Source organism: Zootoca vivipara, chromosome 2 (assembly GCF_963506605.1).
Source record: "Zootoca vivipara chromosome 2, rZooViv1.1, whole genome shotgun sequence".
Taxonomy (NCBI): Eukaryota; Metazoa; Chordata; class Lepidosauria; order Squamata; family Lacertidae; genus Zootoca; species Zootoca vivipara.
The window spans coordinates 51,094,618-51,110,368 of record NC_083277.1 but is presented as its reverse complement, the minus strand read 5'-3'; positions in this window follow the sequence as shown (position 1 = coordinate 51,110,368).

Sequence of the window (15,751 nt, the reverse complement as noted above, 5' to 3'; positions counted from 1 at the left end):
CTCAGGTCTAGCTTGGTGAAAATCTTGCCCCTGCGTGCCGCTGTCAGGAGATCATCCACTCTGGGCATGGGGAAAGCCACTGGTTCTGTCACCGAATTCAGCCGTCTAAAATCCACCACCAGGCGGCGCTGTTGCGTGTCTTTCTTGTCCACCCAGAAGACCGGGCTGCCCCCTGCTGCCTTGCTTTCTCTGATGAACCCCCGCTTGAGGTTCTTGTCGATGAAAGCGCGCAGATCCTCCAGTTCCTGGTCTGACATGGCGTACAGCTTGGCTGGGGGTATAGTTGCCCCTGGCACCAGGTTGATCTGGCAGTCAAAAGGCCTGTGTGGGGGCAGGTGGTCGGACTCCGCTTCGCTGAAGACCTCCTGCAGGTCCCAGTACGGTTTGGGTATCGCTTCACCCCCTTTGACGTGCATGGTGGCCACCGTGGCTATCGGAGGCCCCTCCCCTGGTTGGTGCTGCATGCAATGTTCTAGGCAAAAGTCCGATCCAAATGTGATGCATCTCTGATGCCAACTTATGGAGGGGTCGTGGCGCGCCAGCCAGCTCATGCCCAAAACTATGGGGGGGTCTGAGATGGTGGTGACGTTGAATGCCAGTGTCTCTGAGTGCCTTCCCACCGTCATTCTCATGGGGGGGGGTTTGATGAGTGATGGCCCCTCCCAGCATCTGTCTCAATGCGTAGGGGCGCGTCCTGAACCACGTGGAACAGGTTCTGGTCTGAGGCGAACACCCTCTTGAGGCTTTCGAACGCTGCTTGCGCCTCTGGTGTCCACCGGAACTTCTGCTTGCCTCTCAGGCAGTCAGTGATGGGAGCCGTAACTCGAGAGAAGTTCTTGATGAACTTCCTGTAGAAGTTGGCGAAGCCTAGTAGGCGTTGGGCATCTTTGCGCGTCCTGGGGCTGTGCCAGTCCAGGATGGCCTGCACCTTGTCCTTGTCCATCGCTAGCCCCTTGTCTGACAGCTTGTAGCCCAGGAAGTCCACCTCCTTGGTGTGAAACTTGCACTTCTCCAGCTTCACATACAGGTGGTTCTCCTTCAGGCGCTGTAACACCTCCCTGACGTCCTTCACGTGCTGCACTGGGTCGTTGGAGTAAATAAGGATGTCATCCAGAAAGACCAAGCATTTCCTGAAGAGGAGGGACCCCAGGACGTGGTGCATGAAGGCCTGGAAGCATGCTGAGCCCCCTTGCAACCCGAAGGGCATCACCAGATATTCAAAAGAGCCCAGCGGCGTGAACATCGTGGTCTTCCACTCATCGCCCTCCCGGATTCTGATCAAGTTGTACGCCCCCCTCAGGTCTAGCTTGGTGAAAATCTTGCCCCTGCGTGCCGCTGTCAGGAGATCATCCACTCTGGGCATGGGGAAAGCCACTGGTTCTGTCACCGAATTCAGCCGTCTAAAATCCACCACCAGGCGGCGCTGTTGCGTGTCTTTCTTGTCCACCCAGAAGACCGGGCTGCCCCCTGCTGCCTTGCTTTCTCTGATGAACCCCCGCTTGAGGTTCTTGTCGATGAAAGCGCGCAGATCCTCCAGTTCCTGGTCTGACATGGCGTACAGCTTGGCTGGGGGTATAGTTGCCCCTGGCACCAGGTTGATCTGGCAGTCAAAAGGCCTGTGTGGGGGCAGGTGGTCGGACTCCGCTTCGCTGAAGACCTCCTGCAGGTCCCAGTACGGTTTGGGTATCGCTTCACCCCCTTTGACGTGCATGGTGGCCACCGTGGCTATCGGAGGCCCCTCCCCTGGTTGGTGCTGCATGCAATGTTCTAGGCAAAAGTCCGATCCAAATGTGATGCATCTCTGATGCCAACTTATGGAGGGGTCGTGGCGCGCCAGCCAGCTCATGCCCAAAACTATGGGGGGGTCTGAGATGGTGGTGACGTTGAATGCCAGTGTCTCTGAGTGCCTTCCCACCGTCATTCTCATGGGGGGGGGTTTGATGAGTGATGGCCCCTCCCAGCAGCTCTCTGCCGTCAATGGTTGCCACGTGCAGAGGAAAATCCAGCTGCAGAAGCTGGATCTGGTGCTCTTCTGCAAAGTTTCTCGAGAAGAAGTTCGCTGACGCCCCACTGTCAATTAGGGCGAGGACTGTAAGGGGATAGCCATTTGGAAGCGTGAGCGTCACTTCTAGAACCACTCCTGCTCTGGGAGGGGTGGGCTGGCTCTGCTCCTCTCTGTGCGGGTGGGTGGGCTGGGGCTGTTGTCTGCTGACTGTGCCTGGCTGCTGCCCCTTGTCTCCTGCAGCCAGGCTTTCCCGTTTCCCTGCTGTGGTGCTGCGTCAGTGGGGGAGGGCACAACCGTTCCCGCCTTTCCTTGCCACTCCCTGCGATGTGGGCAGTCTCTGACGAGATGCTGGGGGGAGTTGCAGAGAAAGCAATTCCCACCCCTTCCCTCCTTGCGTCTTGGCGCCGCTGGGGTTTGAAAAGCCCGCGCGCGCGCGCTATCAATCTGCATGGGTTCCTGGTCCTGACTGGCCCCAGGCGTGGCTTGAAAGGGTTGTTGGGGGAGTGGCTTCTCCTGCGACCGTGGGAACCAAGCCCGCTTTGCGCGCGTTGCTTGCTTGTCGCTCCACCGGGATTCCTGTCTCACCCCCACCGCCAGAGCCGCTTTGCTCAGCTGATCCATATTACTGGGCTTTGGACCTCTCGAGAGCTCATCCTTCACCTCCTCATGCAACCCCAAGTAGAACGCCGCTTGCATAGGGGGGGACCCCAGTTCCCACCCCAATCTGTGCACCAGCATGGTGAATTTCGCCCAATACGCGCGAACTGTCATATTTCCTTGGCGTAAATTATGAAGTTCCTCCTTAGTCTGGTCCATATGACTATCGGACGAATACATCGTTTTCAAACCTTCTAGAAATAGTTTGACATTCTTCATGCAAGGATTCCTTGTTGCAATTAACGGTCTTAGCCACTCCCTGGCTGCCCCGGTAAGGTGCTCCACAATAAACGCTACTCTGTGCTCATCATCAGGGAACTCATCGTGGTGCAGCTCAAGAGCATACACAATCTCAGTCTCAAAGCCCTGAAATTCCTTCGGGTCTCCATTGAACTTGCTAACTAGGGTCCCAGCTCTCCTTCCTGGCAGCACTTGGACTTGGGGTGCCCCTCCCGCCTTGTTTTTCTCTGCATCCAGCTTGTTTTGGAGGTCTACCGCCACCGCCCTTAATTGCTGCTCTTTTTCCTGAAGCTCTCTCACCTGTTCCGCAAGTTGTAGCCGGTCGTCCTGGACCTTCTTAGTCTCCTCTTTAGCTGCCTTCAATTCTCCCTGCGCCTGCAGCGACAGCTGCTGCAGTTCTAGCTGGGCTTGCTCAGCGATCTGCCGCCACTTCTCCGCCTCTGACACGCTCATCCCGGCAACTCCAAAGTAGCCCAAAAATGATTAGGAGGTTGCTGTCACGGTGGCCGGAGTGGACTACTTCAGAGTAACGACGCTACGCAGCTCTGCATTTTATTCTTTTATTGGTGCTGCGTATTTACAGTGCTCAAGTCATTGCTATTTACACGGAGTGATGTGGTCAGTCGGTTTCAGAACCTCCTAATGGCTTTTGGCGCGTCTTTCTCCAACACAAAAGCTTTGGCAGACCCATCCTCTTGCCCCTCCTCTTCCTGCGTAATTCTGGAGTTGGGGGGATGGGTCTTCCCCCCTTGCTTGCCCCTTCCTGTCCCACCTGGGACCCTGGCTCCTCTACCTTGCCTGAGCCTCGGACACGACTTCCTGCTTCCCCACTGGAATCGGAACTCTCCCTGCTTTCCCCTTTGCTCGGGGACGGGCTTGAACTCAGGAGGGGAGGGACTTCGCGATATCCCCTGTCCCTCACAAGTAGTTTGTCAGAAATGTAACTAATGTACATCGCACCATGGCCAGCTATGAATGAGCAAAAATATCTTTTTGTAAACCACTTTGATATTTTTTTTTTACAGTCAAGCAGTGTATAAATGTTATGAAACAAACAGACAGACAAATTGCAGCACAGGCAGAAATTTTCAGATCATCTCCATGTCCACACAAATTGGTCTTAAAAGCAGCTCCACATGTTTACTGTTTGTGTGATGCACCGTCCCGCCAGGGAGCAAGAGATGGCATGTTGAAAGTGGAATTCCACGACCTTCTTACAAACCACTTCCGATTACCGCAAATAGGAGTCCCGCTTTTGTGAACTGACAGATAATACCTTGAGGCTGGGCAAGTACGAGCCATGTTTCCTTGCACATCTTGTGAGTGCCTGTTGACATCAAAGAACCTGACAGCTACACCTTCTTCCTTTTCATGGACTTGTTTGCACTCAGCTGTACCAGTAGGAACCTGCCCCTCAGCCACACCTTGAATGAGGGCTTCTGGAAGAGGACAAGACTATATGTGGGGAGAATTTGTTCAAATGACATTATATAATGCTGTACAGGCTCGAAGCTAATGGAAGAAGAGGTAAACTGAGTTTCCTTATTAGATCATGCTTTGTAAGGTTACCAGATTTTTTTCAACGAATCCAGGGACACTTTTCAACTTCAGTAGGAATGATAGGATTTTGTCAGGGGACTGATATGTAAATCCGGGGACCAGGGGCGTAGCCAGGATGAAAATCAGGGGGCCAAGGGGTGGGCCAAGGGGCGGGGCCAAGGGGCGGGGGAGGGGCCACAGCGGGGCAATGAAAGCTCCCTTCTCCCTTGCCAGCTTTCCCTCCTCCCCCTCTGCGATCGGCAGGCGCGAGGGGGCGCCAGGATCAGCCCGATTTCGGGCTGCTCCGACTCCCTCCTCCCCCTCCGCGATCGGCAGGGGCGAGGGGGAGCCAGGATCAGCCCGAAATCGGGCTGCTCCGACTCCCTCTTCCCCCTCCGCGATCAGCAGGGGCAAGGGGGAGCCAGGATCAGCCCAAAATCGGGCTGCTCCGACTCCCTTCTCCCCCCCCCACGATCGGCAGGGGCGAGGGGGAGCCAGGATCAGCCTGAAATCGGGCTGCTCCGATCCCCTCCTCCCCCTCTGCAATCGCCGGGGCAGGTGGAGGGAAAGCTCCAGAGCCTCGCAAAGCGGTTGCCTGGCTTTCCCTCTGCCCGCTCTACAGCCAGCCAGGGAGAAGGGAGACGGTACCGGGCGGGCAGCGGGGCAGGCTGGCCAGCGGCCCTGCTTCTAGGGGGGCACTTGCCCCCTCCTGCCCCCTGCCTACGCCCATGCCAGGGACTGTCCCTGGGAAATGGGGACGTCTGGTAACCTTACTCTATTGAGCTACCCTCTGTTAAGCCAGAGTGCAGATTCTCATGGAGTCAAAATGGCACCATCCCATGCAAGCGCAGAGCTTCGGGAAACCCCAGAATTTTCAATAGTGCAAAGATTTCTAAAGACAAGGGAAACCCAAAAACAGACCAGTGCAGACCGCGCATGCTCAGTGGTCACAGAATACAAACTGATGGTTGAGGGCAAAAACAAATGAAAAACATGTGGTAGGAGATATAAAATAGAGTCTCCCAAAGGAAAGCATGACTGGCAGGCTTCCACACTGCAAGGTTTTGTTGCAGGTCCCACTTGTGGCCTCTAATATTTACATAGGGCTCCTCCCTTTTGAAAGCTCTAACACGCAGGCCTCTACTCCACCATCAGGCCAGTGAGTAGGGCTTGCCTGGGATTTCTTGCACCAAAAGCAAAAATCCTGCCTCTAGACCAGCAGCCCTGATTCAGTAGAGAATAATTGTCAGACTATAGAATGATCAGACTATAGAATAATTATATATTTGTTATACTTTAAGGTGCCACACAACTCTGGTCGTACAAGTCACCTTTAGTGTGGTTAAGGCTTTGTGAATCTGCTGGTTCCATGGTTACCTGCTGGCCATACATGCAAAAATCTGCAAAGATGGGATTTCTAATTGCAGCAGATGTAGAGATCTTTCAGATTAGGGATAAAACACACACACCCAAAAGCAGGGAGCCTTGAACCATAGTGCTTTGAGCTAGGAGGCGCCAAGATCAGTGGACTGCCGCTTTAATTTCATTTGGTGAATGACTAAAAGTGAGCATATGGTCCAGGCATGAATCATGTGCATTTTGTTTTTTTTAAGTCAGTGTGATCTGGCATGGTAGAGTGCTTGCTAAATTTTCAACAAAGTCTGCAAGTGAATTTGAAGCTCTTCAAGAAGAAACTGCTGCTTAACCCACAGAATGGAAGGAAAGTATAAAGAAACAATTTTGTTACTGAGAAGTCTCCAGAAACCTTCACCAGAAGAATATCAACACAAGGAACTTGGGGTAGCATAGCATATTTTACAGTAAAATGCACACTGTATTTTATGGTGGGAAATGCATAAAAATGCTAATTTTCATGTGCTTAAGTGTGATGCAGAAATGAGGTGGGATGGACTTGTGAATGAACACTTGAAAAATGAACAGAACTGAGTTGCCCATCCGTATTCGTCTCACTCTGAAATTTAAGATTTAAAAGTGTTGTCAAAAATACCCACTGACTGTTAGTTGCATCTGTAGAAAAGGCTGATGCATAAGACAGGATATAATTGAAAACGCTGGCAGATATTCCTCAGCAAACATTGTTAATCGCCAATAGCAAGGATTAGTCACTGCTTCTTACAAGCCCTGACACAAAGCTAACAAGTTATTAAGCTAATCCTCACTTATGGGATAAATATTGCATCCTTTGGGAAATTAGGCAATGTCTTCAGTGTATCCTGCTGTATGTCAGTGAACTATGACTGGAAAGTACAAAGAACGACAACAAGGTATGATGGATGTTATCAGACATCCAGTAAGAGGGAATTTTAAGAAACGGCTACATCATCGCTTGCCCACCTGCCCCCTTCTCTCTCTCTTATATCACAGTGACTCAGAGGACTTTAGTTTCCCCATCACCATATCAATGATGTACTGAATGTTTCTACAAACAGTGATGGCATTCCCATAGTAGTTTATTCCTTGACATTTCCCTAAGTGTTAATTTCTGCATTATATTTGAAGCTTTCACATGACGTGAAAGCCACTTCCAGAAAACTCATAGAAGCTCGCAGACAGCTTCCGGGTCATGTAGCCAGCATGACAAAGCTGCTTCTGGCTAACCAGAGCAGCACACGGAAATGTCGTTTACCTTCCCACCGGAGCGGTCCCTATTTATCTACTTGCACTTTGATGTGCTTTCGAACTGCTAGGTGGGCAGGAGCTGGGACCGAGCAATGGGAGCTCACCCCGTTGCAGGGATTCGAACCGCCGACCTTCTGATCAGCAAGCCCTAGACTCTGTGGTTTAACCCACAACGCCACCTGGGTCCCCCCGACAAATATTATACCAGTGCACAAATCTTTCCTGCTGTTTTGGGGGGATAATTGTGAGGGGAAGGAAGCATGCATGAGCCGAAAGGGTGACCGAGTTGCAATGTAGTCCAAAGACATTCGCGGTTGTGCCATACCATGTCTACTGGTATGAATGAAATTTAGTATGAAATGGCAGCATATTGCTTCTTTGGCGATCACTTGTAGCTGAGTAAGATTGTCTTCCATAAACACGGTTTTAACAATGAGTCCGTAAGTGACTGTGGAGGCCAATTCTGGATCCACACGTCCTTCCACACTGGGGACATTGGTTTCTGGGCGGGAGTTGATCACGGTGTGGATTTGCCAAGCGTGCCTTCCTCTTTCTCCCTTGTGTCCTGTGTTCGAGTGTCTTAAAAGCCCATGACACCTTTGATAAAGGCTGTTCTCCAACTGGAGCACTCGCAGACCAGTGTTTCCCAGTTGTCAGTGTTTATACTACATTTTTTAAGTTTTGTCTTGAGACAGTCTTTAAGCCTCTTTTGTTGACCACCAGCATTACGCTTTCCATTTTTAAGTTTGAAATAGAGTAGTTGCTTTGGAAGACGATCATCAGGCATCCACACAACATGACCAATCCAACAAAGTTGATGTTGAAGAATCGTTGCTTCAACACTGGTGATCTTTGCTTCTGCCAGTACACTGATATTAGTTTGCCTGTCTTCCCAAGTGATGTGTAAAAATTTCTCGGAGACACAATTGATGGAACCTTTCAAGGAGTTGGAGATGGCGTTTATAATGGTCCATGTTTCACAAGCATACAGTAAGGTTGGTAGTACAATAGCTTTGTAAACAAGCATTTTGGTTTCCCTGCGGATGTCCCAGTCCTCAAACACACTGCACTTCAATCAGGAGAAAGCCGCACTCGCAGAGCTCAGGCGATGCTGGACAAGGTGATGATCCAGCGAGTAGGTCCCTATCGTAACAGGTACTGCGGTGTGAAAGGGATGTTAGAAAATGGGCAGAATTCTCAGCATGAAATCAATGTTTTCAGAAAGCCAAAATTCCACCCAATGTTACTGCTGGAAATGGGTGCTAGACAATCAGAGATCATATCATGAGTGTGATGTCAGAATGTTGTATTGCCAATCAGATTAAGCCACATGACAATGTCATGAAGCCAATTCAGAGGGCGGGCGATGCTTCACCACACAATGAGTGTCAGAAACACATCCTAGAGCCGACTGTGTATGGTGAGGAGAGTTTTGCAGTAGCCGCCTGCATGAGTGCCTATGGGTGTAAGGAGGGAGAAATTTAGCCACCGGGCAATACTTAACCACTGCACCGCTAGCACGTTCACATCACCTGAAACCACCTTCCCTGAAAGACCAACAAAAGATGGTATGTGATTTTTCACAGCAGGCAAAAGTGCTTGCAAAAAGAGATAAATAACGTTTGCAGTAGTAATGCTGACATTGATCATAATAGCTTTGTCTGACTTACGTTTGCAGATTTAAGATGACCACTTTTTGCACTTCAATTTATCTACAATCAAGAGTAGAGACAAAATTCCAGGAACTTGGCATCAGTCTTGTTGCCTAGAGACAATGACAACTGTATCCTCCCTCCCTCTCTCTCTCTCTCTCTCTCCCTCCCTCTCTCTCTCTCTCTCTCTCTCCCCACCCTATTTTGCCATTTTCTCTGAAACAATATGTTACTGCACAATTATTGACCTTTAGGGAAAAAATGATATACATCTATGAACAAGAAATATTGACATCCACCATCAAATTCTGAAAATTGAAAGTTAATACGTGCTACTTTAGGTTTATTTTTCACATGCCTGAATTTTACGGAAGGTTTTCTGAAATGAATTGTTATTTTCCTTAATAGTTGCTTGTTTGCTTCTGGGTTGTTCCAGTTTTTAGCACTTTATAATGTTCTACCCATTCCTGGGCAATTTCTAAGGAGAACAATATGGATGCTGCCATCTACCTATGGGAGTGGTATGAATTGGGGAGAAATCGCTTGCATTTGAAGGTGAAACTTCATAATTCACAATTTCTGAAACTGTACATGAAGCAAAACACAGCCATCCTTTGGAATTAGCACTTCTTCAAATTTTTGCAGCCAAGTAAGGTGCCCAAGAAAGCATATATTGAAGTGTGCATAAAAGCCATATATTTGTGAAAATAAAACATGTCACAGTAGGGATAAATTGCTCTGCAAATGTTTGCTTTAGTCAAAATTGCATACAAAAATATTAGGAGACATCACACTCATTCATACTCAGCCCCAGCTGATCCAGGGTAGAGGACGTAACTCCTGCTAAACTGGGATGAGAGATTTCAGTTGATGTAACCTTGGCTGAGCTGGCACAACCTCAGCCAGGTATCTTCCTATTCCATATTCCACGCATCCTGGTGGATCTTGGGTCTGGGTTTCTCCTTGAGGGTACCACGTGTGCTATGGCTCTCCCCCTGAATTTTCGTGGTGCAACAGCAGAAACAAAGCCAATGCTTTATTTTTAAAATTATTTTTCTTGGAATACTGGTATTTGTATACATTTCAAGACACATAGGCTCACTTCCTTCACATGCTTTAACCATAGCTGCCAAGTTCCGGATTGAAAAATCCGGGACCAGCAGCAGCGCGGCACCGGAAGTCGCTTCTACACGACTTCCGGACATGCGTAGAAGCGACTTCCGATGCCGGTGCCGCCCGATTTCCAGTGCCCATACATGAGCAGAGTGGCACCAGAAACATGGCCGCCAGTAGGAGCTGCTTTCTGGGGGATTTATGGGATATAAATCCATTCGGGAGACCAGCAGGAAACGGTAAGAAAATACGGGGGTTTCCCGGGAAAAACGGGGTACTTGGCAGCAATGGCTTTAACTGCTCTGAAGAAGACTACCCTGCTGGGGATGCCCCCAGAGGTTTCACCGTATGGAAAACCACAGTCTTTGCTTTTTATCCAAAATGCTGATTCATTTGTTTCTGCCCGTTGGTTGGTTGTGAAAAAGTTGCTTCTTTGTCATTTCCTGCCTTGCACCACAGATCAGACAAGGTCACTTCCTCAGCCAGTCACCGATTAGACTTTATTTCGGCAGCTTGTAGGAAATGATTACCTAAACAGTCAATCATTAGTGCAGATCGTTAACTGGCAGGTACAGCAATGGGGTATATTTTAAACTGATTCATTAAAAACTGTCGCATGGCAAACTGCGCTTATGGCAAGCCAAAACCTTAACGGAAGTGGGAGAAGGTTGAAACGAAAACACTCCTTATTTCTTAATGATGCCAGCGAATCTGATCTTCTGCCGCCACACAGCTGGTTGATGCCCCTGCGCTCCAAGGAGAGCCCTGCTGGTTGGCACAGCGCAGGTGGGGCAAAGGTTTCTGATCTCTGGGTCGTATTCACTTTGTTGTGTCCCTCGGCTCATGCCCTAATGTGGGATTCTGGGAGTGGAAGAGCGAGGGAGACTTATAGGCTTAATCAAAAAGTTCAGCAGCAAAATTCAGGGGATTGATGGGATGAGGAAGTGAGGAAATGAGCAAACAACGATTCACTGAAAGAGCAAACACCAGGCAGCCTGAGTCCAAATGACCTTCATTTACCTCAGGCCTAACCTCCTGTCACCCTTTTCATCTTGCTCCTTAATAGGTGGTGGTGGAGTTTGATAAACGACATTGCATTTAGGAGCAGGATACATTTTTCTTTGCTCAGAACAGCTCATAAGCTTCTAGGGTAGGAATTGTATCCTGAACTAGCCATCCAAGGCCTAAGGCAGTCTTGCCTTCCACATTTCAACTCCCAGCAGCCCCAGTCAGGATGAGCAATGATCAGGATGATGGGAGTTGCAGTCCAGCAACATCTGGAGGGCACCAGGTTGGGGAACATTGGCCTAAGGAGCCTAATCTACACCATACACTTCAAAATACCCACTTTAACAATCACGGCTACTGTGCTTGCTTCCCTCTGCCCTCCCCATTCCTTTTCCCTTTTGTATCATGTCTTTTCAATCCTGAGCCTGCAGGCAGGGGCTGTCTTGTCTTTTAACATCTGTACAGAACTTAGGTGCTTTATAAGTTTTAAATAATAAATAATAACAAGAAGTGAAGAAGGAAAAGAGGTGTCTTTCATCTGGTCCTAAAACACAGTGCAACAGTGTCTGATAATAATATGGCCCTAGTTGTTATGCAGCCAGATGGGCGGGGTATAAATAATAAATTATTATTATTATGCAATGAAACAAAAAGGAAATCTTAAAATGCACTGGGTATTTTGTTTGTTTGCAAATTTGGAGCTAAAAGACATGCAGGAGGCTGTCATATATGAGACCTCTCTTAACCTTTCTGCCCCAAAGAGCATGAAACTAGATTTTGTTTGTACTGCCAAAGCATGTCTCAGCAAATGCCAGTATTACATTGGCGTAATTTCATGGATTTCAGTGCAGGTTTGTTTTGTTTTTGTCCTGAAGTCAGACTCACACCTTTTAAATGGAAATTCTGCCATGACAATTAGTTATATAAAAATACCATCATCTGACCTGGGGGGATACGGAGCAGTACGAGACAGACTGTTGCCCATACCAGACGCTGGCCATACATGCCAGCAATGAGTCACATTTTCGTAATGCTGCCCTTCCAGACTTAACACCAATGAGAGAATCTGGCTGTTGCCATGTTCATTCAGCACCCCCAACAGATGCCTTACTGATGCCTGGAACGTGGGCACACCAACCCCAACTGTTTCCAGAGTTTCACCTGATGTGTGGAAGGATACAAGGATGCATGCACTGGGTCAGGCATAGGCAAACTCAGCCCTCCAGATGTTTTGGAACTACAACTCCTATCATCCCTGACCACTGGTCCTGTTAGCTAGGGATGATGGGCTTTGTAGTCCCAAAACATCTGGAGGGCCGAGTTCGCCTATGCCTGCACTGGGTGGTTGAAGAGGAATTCTACCTGCTGGTCTCATCCCCTTGCTACGTATATTCAGTATAACTCCTGTGCAGAATCTAAGTTAGGTCTACGTCTTGCCAAAGATGAAGTCAGGCATCATCAAGAAAGAGGGTGAAAGAGGACTCAGATTTGCATAAAATATCATACGCTAATTTGTACGCATAGTTGGAAGCTTATAAATAATATAAATACAAAATGCAACAAATCTCACCACGGCAGGGAAGATTTTGTCTGTGTGACCTTGGGCCAGCTCAGTCCATCGACCAGGCACTAACAACTGACTGGCAACTTGTTGTACCGCTCCCTTTCTTATGGTTCTTTGCCTTGCGACCAAAGCTAGATGGACAGCCCTTTAAATAGAGAGGATTGTCAAATAGAGGGCTGTCTTCCGATAGCCCTTCAACTGGAGGACTGCACTCTGTAAAGTAGGACACAGGTCACCCTAGTCAGCCAAGTATGTAACCCAAGACAGGAGTGCTTTCCAGGGATTCGAAGCAAATCGGGTCCTCCCTAACAAGAGGGCATGTGTTGCGGTGCAACCTGGCAACCAGACCCTGTGTTCTGGGTGGGAATGGCAACAACACCCTATTGGAGGTCCCTCGATCCTGGGTCCAATTGGGCCAGAGGGATGCCAGTCAAATTGATCGAGGGACCTCTATCTAAGCCCATGCACGTGTCCCTGAGCTTCCTCTTTGGGGCCAGTGCATCGGAACACCCGCCCACCTCTCCCTATATTTAGGGCTTGCACTTGACCTTGCTGTGCTGTCGTGTGTCACCTGTTGTTGGGAGATCTAGAAACCCATTTGGGTTTCTCCTGCCGCGTAGCAAATCGTCACAACTTGTAAGGTTCAGATGATAGGGGTGGCAGGATGCCTAGCCATCCCTATGCGTTGGATATTGTGCTAAAGGAATCCATGGACTCATGGTTGGTCTTCCCTGTGAGGAGTTGTGCCCGGAGCCTGACTCCAGGGGACATCTGGGTGGAGGCCTAGCAGGGCTCCTGCTTGCCACTGTCCCAGGTGTTCACCCGAGGCTGACTTATAGTTGGTGCCCAGGGTCAGCGCTGCCTGCAAGGGTGCAGGGAGCTAGTCGAACCAGAGCCTATGCAACCACTCACTTGATTTGTAATCAATAAAGTTGTGGCCTAAAGTCTGCCCAAAACCAAACCTAAAATTTGAGACTTGTCTGAATTTATTTCAGGGGGTGGTTAAGAGGTCTACACACGCAAATACTTGCAAGTGGAAGCAGAAAAAGCTTCCAGCTTCCCTTGCTTTTCTCTGTCAGACTCCACTCTTACACAGAGCATGAACTGACTGACTAAGCATGTGTGAGGTCGGACTTGTTGGTGCAGTGTGTGTATGTGTGAGAGAGGGGGTGGATTCGTGAATGCCAAGATCCAAGGGATAAGGGGCTGTATGAGCTTCTGACTCAGGTGGATCTTGACTCCCAGCTGGCAATCACAAGCATGTAGCCAGGAGAATGCCCAGGGACTGGAAACAGAAGCACTCAAAATGGCAATAGGTTGGAGATGGGCCACCCAGGTGGCAATGGGCTGGTGCAGAACAGCAGCCTTTTCTCAGCTCTTGGAAATGACTCCTCCATTTACAGATGATGGAGGACTGGGAAGACTGAGCAATCTTAAAGAGACTGCTTGGGGAAAGCCGAACTGTGCCACGCAAGCAGTGTCCACACAAGCCTCAGTGTTTCCGGTTTGCTATATTTTGAAAATTTTGACATGTACAGCAGAGTTGAGTTTAAAGGATGGACTGTGGAATCTCTGATTACAAGATCTCAAGCACAGGGAGATCATCTGCCTCTGATTCTGTAGAACTGTGTTTGGCAGAGGCAGATATTGCTTCACTAAATGGTTCGTTGGTCTTATTCAGTACAAGACAGATCCTTGTATCGGGCTTCCTTCTGATCACATATCCGAGAAGGCGCTGTATTTTTAGCACTGCAGATGGTGCTGATATAAGCCGTGGAACAATGCATTGCTTGTAAATGTTAAGTGGCTTGCGAGATTTAAATGTAACCAACAATGCTGCTAAAAATAAAATTACTGTTGTATCTCAAAACTGGAATGAAAATTGGAAAATTGGGGGGGGGCAGTGGGAGGGTGTAATCTCTGAATTGAAACATCAGAGATTTTTTTCATTCACGTCCTTTGATTGAAACTAATTTGACAAAGAAAACGAAATCCAGGATCTAAAAGCTTTTCCCTTATAAAGATGCTAGTTTTCACTACTTTCTTCTACAGGGGGGAAACTGGGTATAATTCAGCAAGAAATTCTCCTGCAAAACCTCCCTTCATTTCATTGGGGGTCGTACAGAAAAGCTTTCTTCTGGAGCCATCCAATTAATACTAACATAACAAAAATAAACATGGGATGGATAAACTGGGTGGATAAACCTCTCCAGGATCTCTAATGTGAGGGCCGGCGCCAGACTTCAGGGGCCCTTGACCCAATGCTGATGATGCCCGACCCCATGACTGCACAGTATTTTCGTCATTTGCAGCAGCGGCACTGCTCAGAGCCATCCTTGAGGGCAGCATTTCAGCAGGGAACAGGTGGCAGTGCCCATTTTAACTGGTAGGTGAACTCAACTCCCATGCATGCTGGCTGCCCACTGTCTCAATTTACTCCGAAGGTGGCCTGTTAAACCATGTGAGTCTCCACTCTTAAGATGTTGGCTTGACAAGGTGAGAAAACAAGCCATTTATGTAACCCATTGTTGTTGTTGTTTAGTCGTTTAGTTGTGTCCGACTCTTCGTGACCCCATGGACCAGAGCACGCCAGGCACTTCTGTCTTCCACTGCCTCCCGCAGTTTGGTCAAACTCATGTTCGTAGTTTCGAGAACACTGTCCAACCATCTTGTCCTCTGTCATCCCCTTCTCCTTGTGCCCTCAATCTTTCCCAACATCAGGGTCTTTTCCAGGGAGTCTTCTCTTCTCATGAGGTGGCCAAAGTATTGGAGCCTCAGCTTCACGATCTGTCCTTCCAGTGAGCACTCAGGGCTGATTTCCTTCAGAATGGAGAGGTTTGATCTTCTTGCAGTCCATGGGACTCTCAAGAGTCTCCTCCAGCACCATAATTCAAAGGCATCAATTCTTCAGCGATCAGCCTTCTTTATGGTCCAGCTCTCACTTCCATACATCACTAATGGGAAAACCATAGCTTTAACTATCCGGACCTTTGTCGGCAAGGTGATGTCTCTGCTTTTTAAGATGCTGTCTTATGTAACCCACCCATGCTAAAATTTTATTCTGTAAAGCAAAGCTAAGATCCTTCGGCCTCTCTCCAGACAGGCCTAGAAGAAACCCAAAACAAGAAGCACTTGGGCTATCTCTAGCTATTCTGTGAAATCCAGCAGTCCTGTAGTTTTCTGCTGATAAAAAACACCCACTTATTAACCTACTCTTTGGCAAGATGTAATACAATATACAGGAGAACATAATGTTGACTTGATCTCCAAATAAATGAATATGTGCCCTGGAACAAGTTGCGGCCCTCATCTCCCTTAAAATAAGGGTATCTG